General features: G+C 34.5%; 1 protein-coding gene across 1 annotated transcript in view; it reads left to right on the top strand.

The window, feature by feature from the left end:
- The first annotated feature begins 2,130 nt into the window (after nt 1-2,130).
- The window catches only part of LOC145981322 (uncharacterized), a 125,769-nt gene continuing 114,246 nt past the window's right edge, over nt 2,131-13,653 (top strand). The window contains exon 1 of the mRNA XM_083114528.1: nt 2,131-2,150. The gene's annotated coding sequence lies outside the window, so the exon portion shown is untranslated. The remainder of the gene's footprint in view (nt 2,151-13,653) is intronic.

A 13,653-nucleotide genomic window follows, 5' to 3' on the forward strand; every position in this document is an offset into this window, starting at 1 on the left:
TAGAGCATTAATTTCTAGGAATTATCCACCTGTGTGCGTGTTTTATGCACACATCAAGATAGAAGAGATACAAATGCAAAGTCCGGTATGGGACTTGGACGTGGGAAGTGTAATAAATATGGCACTTCTCTGTTTAAGTCTCGTATCAGCTGGCACAAAGTTCATCGTGGAGGGAAAGAAATCAACATTTCTTCATTCATGTTCAGCTATTTAGTAAATGATGACTATTTGGTTTTTAAATAAGCTGTTTTATGTAAGAGATATTGTAGATATCATTTTATATATATATATATATATATGTGTGTGTGTGTGTGTGTGTGTGTGTGTGTAGATATAATTTTTGTTAATATTTTCTGTTTTTTTTTAAATGTAGAAATATTAATTTTCAATATTAGGGGTTTTCATTCTTTCAATTGCTTTAAATGCTGAAAGAAGTCTTCAAGGAACAACTATTAATTTTCCAAAGCATATTTTCATACTTTTCTTTCAGTGTAAAAAGCATATATGTATAGTAGGTGCTGCTACACTTGCTACAATAAGGTATGAAATTTCACTTCAACTTAATGGTCAGTGTCATGACAGTAAATTTGTTAAAAAGGTTGAACCTTTTCGTAGCATTCAACCTAGTACTTTTTGATTTTTCAGAAAACTTCCGAGCATTCTCTTGGTAATTTTTATATTGTTTCTGTGCAGACTAACCTATTTCTAATCAGTGCCATAAGCATGGGAGTCCACAGGATTTTTTCCAGGGAGGGGCAAGTAAGGCAATTTTTTTTCCAGGGGGCAAAGGAGGCATATTTTCCTCCATAATAGTGATGTCCCTTCAAAAAACACTGCTTCAGTCTGAAATGATCATGTTCTTCAACGCCCTTATAAAAATTAACATAAATTACTGACTGAAATGAAATTATGTGTGAAATATATACTTTTTGTCAGACATTCATTATCCAGGGGGAAATGCGTGCCCCTCCCCCTTTTCGGACGTCCATGGCCATAAGGTATATGAACTGATCCCTGACAGTATTGAAATTTTTATTATCGAATGGAGCGTAGTTGCTGTAGGCAGTCATTTTTTTCGTTTTAATATGTGGTAAACAAAATGTTTTTTATTGATCGGTGTAATATCTTGCAATACAATCCTGTATAGCCGAAGGATCAGTCAGGATTTTTTTTTTTTTTTTTTTTTTTTTTTGCAAATATGGATTAGCATGACATAAATCGTTCTGAATTATTGTATACTTATTTCATTCCATTTCTCCACCCAAGAAAAAAAAGTCACTTCTTTTAAGACTCATTTTCGTATGATGAAGAATGTTTTTAAAAATGCCTTTAGAGGAAATTATATATTTCCGCTTAAAGTAAGAGTGCAATTTCAGGAAGTTTTGGTAATAGAACGAATTCCATATAATTCTCGTATACTTTTATTTTTGTGATAGAAATCAATTTTAATGCGAAAAGTGTTTGTAATTAAACGAAAGCATTGCATATAATTAATTTCCGCCACTTCTAACTACGTTTAGTCAATTTGCACGTATAATTTATTATACGCGCAAATTGCCTGAACGCAGTTAGAAACCATTCGGAAAGCGAATGGTACGGCACACGATAGTGTTTTGTCGTTTCGAGCAATCTGCGCGTGCTTGCGCATTTCGTTCGTCATCTGTTTTCCCCCGACGGTGCTGCCGTCGGTGGTCGCGAGGAAACGGCCTTCCAGTATCGCCATACTGTCAACCATTTTTAACCCGCAGCTGTAACATCTTGTAGTAGTATGTCTATGATCCTGGCATTCGAGTTTCGTCCGCCTGCCACGGCAGTTCTAGTGTCGCCCCAGTTACCGCAAAAGCGTTTGCTTCCCACGGATGGGTAGCTAGTATTCTGTGTTTCTACTGTTCCTCGCGAACCGGCTGAAGTCAAATTCGTGTCCATATTCACGAACCTCTTCTTGTACTAAATTTTATTGCGAGAATGTGAGTAGAATACGTGTAATATTTACAAATAGCACCAGCAATGTACGTATTCTACAACTCTTTCATCTACACATTATTTAGTTTTTAATTTGGATAAGTAGCTTCATCCGGCCGACCAGTCTGCTTAAATTTTGAAATTGTGTCGTCTGATTCTTGTCATTAGAATATTATTTTGGGGATGCGGTAAGTGTTGCCTATTGTAGTTAATGAAATCGTAATTTAACATTGTCTGAAATCACTGCGTAATACGTATCAAAACTTTTTTTTCAAAAGTGATAAAGAAGTATCGCCAAACGCGAACCAAATTCCGTTCATTTCATACATCAGTACAGGCTTGCATTCAGTATCTAAATCGAACTTTCTGATGTGTAAAATAAAAACTCAGGAATTTTAATGAAATGGTAATAATATTATATACTGTTCTGTAAGGGCCAAGTTCCATGTGTATAACTTAATCTGTGATGTTATGCTTCTGCAATAACTTTTAAATTCCTCTCGTATTTGCTTGCTTGCTTGAGTGGTTTAGGTGGACCAGGTTTGGTTCTCTTACTTTTATAATTATACACACTTGCGAAAATAATCAGATAATTAAACATAATGATCCTAACCTACTTATGTTATGATTCCGGTAATTATTTTGCTAGTGAAAATAACCCTACATGATATTCTCACCACCTGGTGAAAATAGTCGCAGCCTTTTTTATTTGTATGTAGCTAATCCTTAAGAATCATTTGAGGTAAGTGCAACATTGTATTGAAAGCAGCATATTTTCAGTTACTATTTTCACCAAGTGGTCAACCTCGTTTTTGTGCTATTTTTACCTAAATTCATGATTCCTCACAATGTGGGAATTATTTTATAAAAAATTCACGTTCTCTTGTAAGATTTTGTTTTGCATTGCTTGTTAGGTTCTATGTCTCAAAAAATAATCATCTATACCATGTGATATCACTGCTCTCTCTAAAAAGTGGTAATAATAATCAATAATCAGCATTTTTAATTTGCAAAAATTGACAATGTGTGAAATATAATAGCATCTGTACTTAATAATGAAGGTACCAGTTTCATAGATCGGAGCCACATTAAAATCAGATATTTTGTGTTTTGCATGGTTCGTACCTACCATGCGTATTGCGGAACATAGTTCAAGGTGCCATTGTACGTTTTACACAAAAACAAACACTTTTTCTATGCATTTATCTAAGTGCTGTCGAATGCATGTAACGGTGCGATATCGCTTACTTGGTGAATGATATCGCTTCTTTTGTTTTCCAATATCAGTGTTTTCCAACCTTCTTCACCGAAAAATACCTACTATCGTGTTCATCACGTGTGCAAATTGTACATTGCTGACGGATAGCCCCACGAACCATTCCGATAAGGTTAGGTTAGGCAAGCATAGTTAAAAAAAGGGGGGGTTGGAAACACTGACATGATTTCCCGGTCAAATAGATACCACGATGAAAGAAAATACCTTGACTAACGTTGGAAACCTTAGAAAAACTCATTTCCGTAAGTAGTTTCTAATGTAAAAGTGAAGAAATATGTGTCCGATGTATGAAACTGTTACCATAATAATAAAAAAACTGCTGAAAATAACTTGTTCTGCTCGTCCCAACACCTCATGAATGTAGTTGCACATTTTTTTTTTATTTTGAGAATAATTACTGAAAATCATGGTTCCCATTGTATGAAGTTTTTTTTAGAAGCTATACAAGACAATGAAAAGGTGCTTTCAGTACTGCAAACAACTGTGGGAATAACTTTGCAGTTCGGAGAAACCTTTCTGTGGAAAAAAAAAACAACACTTCAGAGTGTGATCATTTCCACAATTTATCTATTTTAAGATGAACATTTTTGTGTTCAGTAACATTCATGTATCATGATACACACAGTACAGTAGTTACTGATATAACAGATTAATCAAGTCCAGTGAGATGTATGAAAGTAAGTAGTCTCTGCTGCACACTGTTTATGCTGTACTTCATTAAATACTAGTTGCTCATGTTATAAAACTATGCATAATAACTACAGAAAGGAGGTATGGAGTAGCAAGGTCCAATATGAATTTTTCATTTTTGTAATGGTGCTCGTATGTCCTTAGGATAAAGCAGCCAAAGTTGATAATGAAGTCATGCATTTCTTAAAGTGAGTACATTATTTTTGTTTGCCATAGCTTCGGTCGACTTTATTTTTGCAAAGTGTACTCTCATTTATGTGGTGAGCACTCTAGCATGTTGGCTACTGAAATGTTAGTGTCACCAGGGAAACTATGTTACCCATTGGGCAGTTCCCAGTACATATTTTTTTAATAGTATTTGAACATGAAAACGCAAGAAAATTAATCCCACTGTACAGCACTGTAGAGCATTTATTTAATTTCTAGGAATTATCCACCTGTGCGCATGTTTTATGCACACATCAAGATAGAAGAGATACAAATGCAAAGTCCGGTATGGGACTTGGACGTGGGAAGTGTAATAAATATGGCACTTCTCTGTTTAAGTCTCGTATCAGCTGGCAGAAAGTTCATCGTGGAGGGAAATAGATCAACATTTCTTCATTCATGTTCTGCTATTTAGTAAATGATGAGTATTTGGTTTTTAAATAAGCTGTTTTATGTAAGAGATATTGTAGATATTATTTTATATATATGTAGATATTATTTTTGTTAATATTTTCTGTGTATTTTTAAAGTAGAAATATTAATTTTCAATATTACCGGTTTTCATTCTTTCAATTGCTTTAAATGCTGAAAGAAGTCTTCAAGGAACAACTATTAGTTTTCAAAAATATGTTTTCATACTTTTCTTTCAGTGTAAAAGCATATATGTATAGTAGGTGCTGCTACACTTGCTTCAATAAGGTATGAAATTTCACTTCAACTTAATGGTCCGTGTCATGACAGTAAATTTGTGTTAAAGGCTGAACTTTTTCGTAGCATTCAACCTAGTACTTTTCATTTATTTGATTTTTGAGAAAACTTCCGAGCATTCTCTTGGTAATTATTATATTTTTTTCTGTGCAGACTAACCTATTTCTAATCAGTGCCATAAAGTATGTGAACTGATCCCTGACATTGAAATTTTTATTATCGAATGGAGTGTAGTTGCTGTACGCAGTAATTTTTTCCGTTTTAATATGTGGCAAACAAAATCTTTTTTATTGATCGGTGTAAAATCTTGCAATACAATCCTGTATAGCCGAAGGATCAATCAGGGAAAAAATATTTTTGCAAATATGGATTAGCATGACATAAATCATTCTGAATTCTTGTATACTTATTTCATTCTAGGAATTATCCACCTGTGTGCGTGTTTTATGCACACATCAAGATAGAAGAGATACAAATGCAAAGTCCGGTATGGGACTTGTACGTGGGAAGTGTAATAAATATGGCACTTCTCTGTTTAAGTCTCGTATCAGCTGGCAGAAAGTTCATCGTGGAGGGAAATAGATCAACATTTCTTCATTCATGTTCAGCTATTTAGTAAATGATGAGTATTTGGTTTTTAAATAAGTTGTTTTATGTAAGAGATATTGTAGATATTATTTTATATATATGTAGATATTATTTTTGTTAATATTTTCTGTGTATTTTTAAAGTAGAAATATTAATTTTCAATATTACCGGTTTTCATTCTTTCAATTGCTTTAAATGCTGAAAGAAGTCTTCAAGGAACAACTATTAATTTTCAAAAATATGTTTTCATACTTTTCTTTCAGTGTAAAAGCATATATGTATAGTAGGTGCTGCTACACTTGCTTCAATAAGGTATGAAATTTCACTTCAACTTAATGGTCCGTGTCATGACAGTAAATTTGTGTTAAAGGCTGAACTTTTTCGTAGCATTCAACCTAGTACTTTTCATTTATTTGATTTTTGAGAAAACTTCCGAGCATTCTCTTGGTAATTATTATATTTTTTTCTGTGCAGACTAACCTATTTCTAATCAGTGCCATAAAGTATGTGAACTGATCCCTGACATTGAAATTTTTATTATCGAATGGAGTGTAGTTGCTGTACGCAGTAATTTTTTCCGTTTTAATATGTGGCAAACAAAATCTTTTTTATTGATCGGTGTAAAATCTTGCAATACAATCCTGTATAGCCGAAGGATCAATCAGGGAAAAAATATTTTTGCAAATATGGATTAGCATGACATAAATCATTCTGAATTCTTGTATACTTATTTCATTCTAGGAATTATCCACCTGTGTGCGTGTTTTATGCACACATCAAGATAGAAGAGATACAAATGCAAAGTCCGGTATGGGACTTGTACGTGGGAAGTGTAATAAATATGGCACTTCTCTGTTTAAGTCTTGTATCAGCTGGCAGAAAGTTCATCGTGGAGGGAAATAAATCAACATTTCTTCATTCATGTTCAGCTATTTAGTAAATGATGAGTATTTGGTTTTTAAATAAGCTGTTTTATGTAAGAGATATTGTAGATGTTATTTTATATATATGTATATGTAGATATTATTTTTGTTAATATTTTCTGTGTATTTTTATAGTAGAAATATTAATTTTCAATATTACCGGTTTTCATTCTTTCAATTGCTTTAAATGTTGAAAGAAGTCTACAAGGAACAACAATTAATTTTCCAAAATGTTTTCATACTTTTCTTTCAAGCATATAGTATGTATAGTAGGTGCTGCTGCACTTGCTACAATAAGGTATGAAATTTCACTTCAACTTAGTGGTCATTGTCATGACGGTAAATTTGTGTTAAAGGCTGAACCTTTTCGTAGCATTCAACCTAGTACTTCTTATTTATTTGATTTTTGAGAAAACTTCCGAGAATTCTCTTAGTAATTATTATATTTTTTTCTAATCAGTGCCTTAAGGTATGTGATCTGATCAGTGGCATGTCCAGGATTTTCGAAAGGAGGGGGTTATGTATACATTTTTTAGTAGTCAGCACTCATTTTGCCATCTTTACCCGCATTTGATGTTCTTTTTTTTAGGGAATACTGGGCCAAAGGGGGGTTATAACCCCCACCAACCCCCCTTGGTCACGCCACTGGATCTGATCCCTGACAGTATTGAAATTTTTATTATCGAATGGAGCGTAGTTGCTGTACACAGTCATTTTTTTCCGTTTTAATGTGTGGCAAAGAAAATATTTTTTATTGATCTGTGTAAAATCTTGCAATACAAACCTGTATAGCCGAAGGATCAATCAGGGAAAAAATATTTTTGCAAATATGGATTAGCATGACATAAATCATTCTGAATTCTTGTATACTTATTTCATTCCATTTCTCCACCCAAGAAAAAAAAGTCACCTATTTTAAGACTGTTATTTTCGTATGATGAAGATTTTTTAAAAAAATGCTTTTAGAGGAAATTATATATTTCCGCTCATAGTAATAATGCAATTTCAGGAAGTTTTGGTAATAGTACGTTTTCCATATAATTTTCGTATACTTTTATTTTTGTTTGATAGAAATCAATTTTAATGCGAAAAGTTTGTAATTAAACGAAATCATTGCATATAATTAATTTCCGCCACTTCTAACTACGTTTAGTCAATTTGCGCGTATAATTTATTATACGCGCAAATCGGCTGAACGCGGTTAGAAAGTATCGGAACGCGAATGGTACGGAACACGATAGTGTTTTGTCGTTTCGAGCAATCCGCGAGTCCTTGCGCATAGCGTTCGTCTTCTGTTTTTTCCCCGACGGTGCTGCCGTCGGTGGTCGCGAGGAAACGACCTTCCAGTGCCGCCATACTGTCAACCATTTTTAACCCGCAGCTGTAACATCTTGTAGTAGTATGTCTATGGTTGTCAGCCGCGAGAGGGCGCTTCATATTGAACAAACGCGACACCTGTCACCAGTGATGCCAACCGTACGGACATCAACCTACACATATGGACTTTTCACTATATTTTGCCCCGCGTAGGGACAGATTTTACCAAATAAGGGAAAACGTAGGGACTTTTTTCAATCTTGGAAAACAACATTTTATTGTGCAAAGGTGCAAAGCTTACTCGCCAGTCAGTTGCACTTTCTTCGTGCTCGGTTTGGAATGAATGGATTAGTTTCTCTGGATACTTTAGTGAGGAGGAGAAATAAGAACTAACCAACAAATCTCCATCACAATTTTGAAACCTGTTATCGGTTACCAAGAACTTTCACGACAAGTTCTTTTTTTAAAACATTTCCACTCTCGCGAAAATAGTGCTAACATTGCCACATTCTAACGTGGAAACTGAAAGAATATTTTCAATGTTAAGTGATACAACAACAAAAAAAGAGAAATAAAATAGGACCAGAATTATTCAAGACTGCAGGAAATACAGCATCACCAACCAACATCTACCTCTTCACAGCAGCGGCATGTATGACTTCAAATAACATAATCAACAGTAAACGACTCAACGTTATTCATTAGGGGTGTGTGGGATCCCGAAAAGTCAGGACCGGGATCGGGAAAAAACTTCCTGTCCCGATCCCGACTTCGGGAAATGACTTCCCGACTTTTCGGGATCCCAAGCAGTCGGGAAATACCAAATGGTCACTTTAAAAAGTCGTTAATTCTCGACGTTTTCTGCATTGTAAGTTTCTGGAACTTATCGGAAATTGTAAGTTTTTATTCAAGAAATGCAAAAACAATCACTTAAAGTGAAAAGCAAATTTTTTTGTCCCGAATGTCGGGGTTTACAAAAATTCCCGTCCCGACCCAAAACATTCTGTCCCTCACACCCCTATTATTCATTAAGGCAAGAATTTACAATACCGGACCTTTCTGTAATTTCTATGCTACGTCTTATACTCACGAAATAATTAGTCGTGATGATTTATCTCAAGTTAACATGTTGGGGTGAGGAGAAAAAATGTTCATTAACATGTAGAAGTTGTAAAATAAGCTTTTCAATTCTCGCAATGATTCTCCGTATACAAGTATGGTAGCCATATTTGTTGATATGAACAATTGACGACGTTCGCAATAAGTTACGCTGTCTACAGCGTTGCCCCACTGTTGATTTCATACTTGGAGAACATGGGTCGTGTAAGAATGGTGGAAGAGAACAGTAAAAATGTTGTTAATGTTGTACAGATTGTTAGGTGTAGTGTGTCAAGGAGGATGGCCGAGGGCTAATTAATAAACTTATATTGCCCAAAGACTGTGCTTACATGTGACAGTAACAATCACGATGTAGAAGAACATGTGGAGTATGGACTGATTTGATTACAGGTAAGTTTGGCAATAGTGCATCGATCGTAAAATTGCAGGATACAAAAATGGCATCTTCGATGATGAACGTTTGCCGTTAAGTGCTATGAAAATAAGATTTTTTTATCGGTTTGTAATCACAATTTGCGCAAAACCATTCACGGATAGCCCCACTGACCATTCAGGTAGGGCATGTGTATGTTTGCATAAATACATACACATATTTCGAAGAAACAATACAAATGGAAACATTTGCAATAGAAATCAACAAATATACACAAAATTATTATTATTACAGTATAGAACACAGTGGTCCGATATCAGATTGTATCTGTGCACAACTGGAAATCTATCATGTAACCACTACTAGAGCTTTTTTGCCCAGTTCTTGAACCCAAAATGGATCAACTTTCCTCTAATGAACTGTTTTGCGTAGTGCCTCCCGTAGTAAGGAATCATACTCTCGTCGATGGAAAGTATTTCGTCCACACCCCCATGCTGTTCGAAAGATGAGGAAGAAAAGTTTCTTGAAATATGGCCGTATCTTGTACAGACGATCGGACTCATATATTTGTGAATTGTCATTCAAATTAATATTATGCAGAATAGTCTCAAACCGACCACAAGGAATGATTTCAGAAAGTATCGAAGGAGTATATTTTTCTTTTGACCAAAGATACGTCTGTTTGAATATTTTGCATAACCTGACAACAAGAGACCACCAAGAACAACAAGAAGTTCTTCTTTCGTCAAATCAAGATCAATATTTTTTTGCGAAGCATACAATTTGGATTGATTTGTTATAAGATTTAGCATGTCCTCATCAAAAAATAAATTATAAAAGTCTAATGGTGATTCACAGTTTCGTGCTTCTTCAGATGGTTCAATAGGGCAGCACTCAGTTTGTAATTAGATTGAAGGTAGACTTTTTTTCCACAAGGGTCTTGATTTTGTCTGAAGACGTATTCTTCTTTTTTTTTTTTGAAGCACCAGTGTTATGTGTAGTGGTAGATGTAGACGCTACATTACTAGATGAACCTTCACAATTAACACAACTTCATATCTTACTTTGCACCTCACAAACACTCATTAGCGTATTTCGCCAAAAATTGTTTAGTTTGGCCGCATGCTCATCATCAGATTTATCACTGTCTTCGTCTGTATCCTTGCCATCCACTGGTGGTGTAACATAAATGAGTTGTTCCTCCTCCTCCTCCATATTTTCTTTCTCCATAGTAGTCAAAATTTGATCACACACACACACACACACACACACACACTAAAGCACAAACATGCACACTAATGCACAAACACTTACACATTCACAAACTAATGCATAAACACGCACACATTCACATACTAATGCATAAAAACGCACACATACATGCATATATAGATACACACACTAATGCACACACACACATACACACACTAATGCACAAACACACAAACATACACATATATATACATTGACAATGTCTAAACATCAAAGGTATCGAAAATTTTAAAGGAAATGGAAAATCTGTATAAAGTGCTCAATGAACACAGAGTCCGATATATCGGACACTATATTTTCTCTCGCAATAGCAGTTCAGGGATAAAACTAATGCACAAATTAGTGTTACATGTTTGATTACTAATGTCTCTTACACATATTTGTCAAAACACATCTCGGATAAATGTCAACTACTACATATGAATTGAAATTAGCTTTCCCGTTACGCAGAAACGTAGTACAGCTCACTCTCCATGTTTCACTCCCTTTCAATTTGGCGGGAAATTTACAATGTTGCCAAACCCGTGGGGTGACATATGCATCACAAAGGTACCAAAGAACTAGATTTGATAAATATAACCAATTAAAGTGAAGCAGAGTTACAGAAAATGCAAATATGTCAGTATCCGATTAATCGGACACCATGCATTAATGGGTTAATCTGTGATGTTAAGCTTCTGCAATAACTTATTTTTTAAATTCCTCTCGTATTTGCTTGCTTGAGTGGTTTAGGTGGACCAGGTTTGGTTCTCTTACTTTTATAATTATACACACGCGCGGAAATAATCAGATAATTAAACATAATGATCCTAACCTTCTTATGTTATGATTTCGGTAATTATTTTGCTAGTGAAAATAACCCTACATCCTATTCTCACCACCTGGTGAAAATAGTCGCAGCCTTTATTTTATTTGTATGTAGCTAATCCTTAAGAATCATTTGAGGTAAGTGCAACTTTGTATTGAAAGCAGCATATTTTCAGTTACTATTTTCACCAAGTGGTCAACCTCGTTTTTGTGCTATTTTCACCTAAATTCATGATTCCTCTCAATGTGGGAATTATTGTATAAAACATTCACTTTCTCTTGTAAGATTTTGTTTTGCATTGCTTGTTAGGTTCTATGACTCAAAAAATAATCATCTATACCATGTGATATCACTGCTCTCTCTAAAAAGTGGTAATAATAATCAATAAGCAGTTTTTTTAATTTGTTGAGTGATTTAACTTGCAAAAATTGACAATGTGTGAAATATAATAGCATCTGTACTTAATAATAAAGGTAATAGTTTCATAGATCGGAGACACATGAAAATCAGATATTTTGTGTTTTGCATGGTTCGTACCTACCAATTGTGTATTGCGAAACATAGTTCAAGGTGCCATTATGCTTTTTACACGAAAACAAACACTTTTTCTACGCATTTATTTAAGTGCTATCGAATGCACGTAACAGTGCGATATCACTTACTTGGTGAATGATATCGCTTCTTTTGTTTTCCAATATCAGTGTTTTCCAACCTTCTTCACCGAAAAATACCTACTATCGTGTTCGTCACGTGTGCAAATTGTATATTGCTGACTGATAGTCCCACGAACCATTCCGATAAGGTTAGGTTTGGTTAGGTTAGGCAAGCATAGTTAAAAAAGGGGGGGTTGGAAACACTGACATTATTTCCTGGTCAAATAGATACCAGGATGGAAGAAAATACCTTGACTAACGTTTGAAACCTTAGAGAAACTCATTTCCGTAAGTAGTTTCTTCTGTAAAAATGAAGAAATGTGTCTCCGGTGTATGAAACTGTTACCATAATAAAGAAAAACTGCTGAAAATAACTTGTTCTGCTAGTCCCAACACCTCATGAATGTAGTTGCACATTTTTTTTTTATTTTGAGAATAATTACTGAAAATCATGGTTCCCATTGTGTGAAGTTTTTTTTAGAAGCTACACAAGAGAATGAAAAGGTGCTTTCAGTACTGCGAACAACTGTGGGAATAACTTTTCAGTTTGGAGAAACCTTTCTGTGGAAAAGAAAACAACTCTTTAGAGTGTGATCATTTCCACAATTTATCTATTTTAAGATGAACATTTTTGTGTTCAGTAACATTCATGTATCATGATACACACAGTACAGTAGTTACTGATATAACAGATTAATCAAATCCAGTGAGATGTATGAAAGTAAGTAGTCTCTGCTGCACACTGTTTATGTTGTACTTCATTAAGTACTAGTTGCTCATGTTATAAAACTATGCGTAATAACTACAGAAAGGAGGTATGGAGTAGCAAGGTCCAATATGAATTTTTCATTTTTGTAATGTTGCTCGTATGTCCTTAGGATAAAGCAGCCAAAGTTGATAAAGAAGTCATGCATTTCTTAAAGTGAGTACATTAAGTACATTATTTTTGTTTGCCATAGCTTCGGTCAACTTTATTTTTTCAAAGTGTACGCTCATTTATGTGGTGAGCATTTTAGCATGTTGGCTACTGAAATGTTAGTGTCACCAGGGAAACTATGTTACCCATTGGGCAGTTCCCAGTACATAGTATTTGAAGATGAAAATGCAAGAAAATGAATCCTACTGTATGGCACTGTAGAGCATTTATTTAATTTCTAGGAATTATCCACCTGTGTGCGTGTTTTATGCACACATCAAGATAGAAGAGATGCAAATGCAAAGTCCGGTATGGGACTTGGACGTGGGAAGTGTAATAAATATGGCACTTCTCTGTTTAAGTCTCGTATCAGCTGACAGAAAGTTCATCATGGAGGGAAATAAATCAACATTTCTTCATTCATGTTCAGCTATTTAGTAAATGATGAGTATTTGGTTTTTAAATAAGCTGTTTTATGTAAGAGATATTGTAGATATTATTTTTGTTAATATTTTCTGTGTATTTTTAAATATTAATTGTCAATATTACAGGTTTTCAATCTTTCAATTGCTTTAAATGCTGAAAGAAGTCTTCAAGGAACAACTATTAATTTTCGAAAATATGTTTTCATACTTTTCTTTGAGTGTAAAAAGCATATATGTATAGTAGGTGCTGCTACACTTGCTACAATAAGGTATGAAATTTCACTTCAACTTAATGGTCTGTGTCATGACAGTAAATTAAAGGCTGAACTTTTTCGTAGCATTCAACCTAGTACTTTTCATTTATTTGATTTTTGAGAAAACTTATATAATTATTGTTTTTTTTCTGTGCAGACTAA

Source organism: Lepisma saccharinum, chromosome 29 (assembly GCF_977018435.1).
Source record: "Lepisma saccharinum chromosome 29, izLepSacc3.1, whole genome shotgun sequence".
NCBI classification, from domain to species: Eukaryota; Metazoa; Arthropoda; class Insecta; order Zygentoma; family Lepismatidae; genus Lepisma; species Lepisma saccharinum.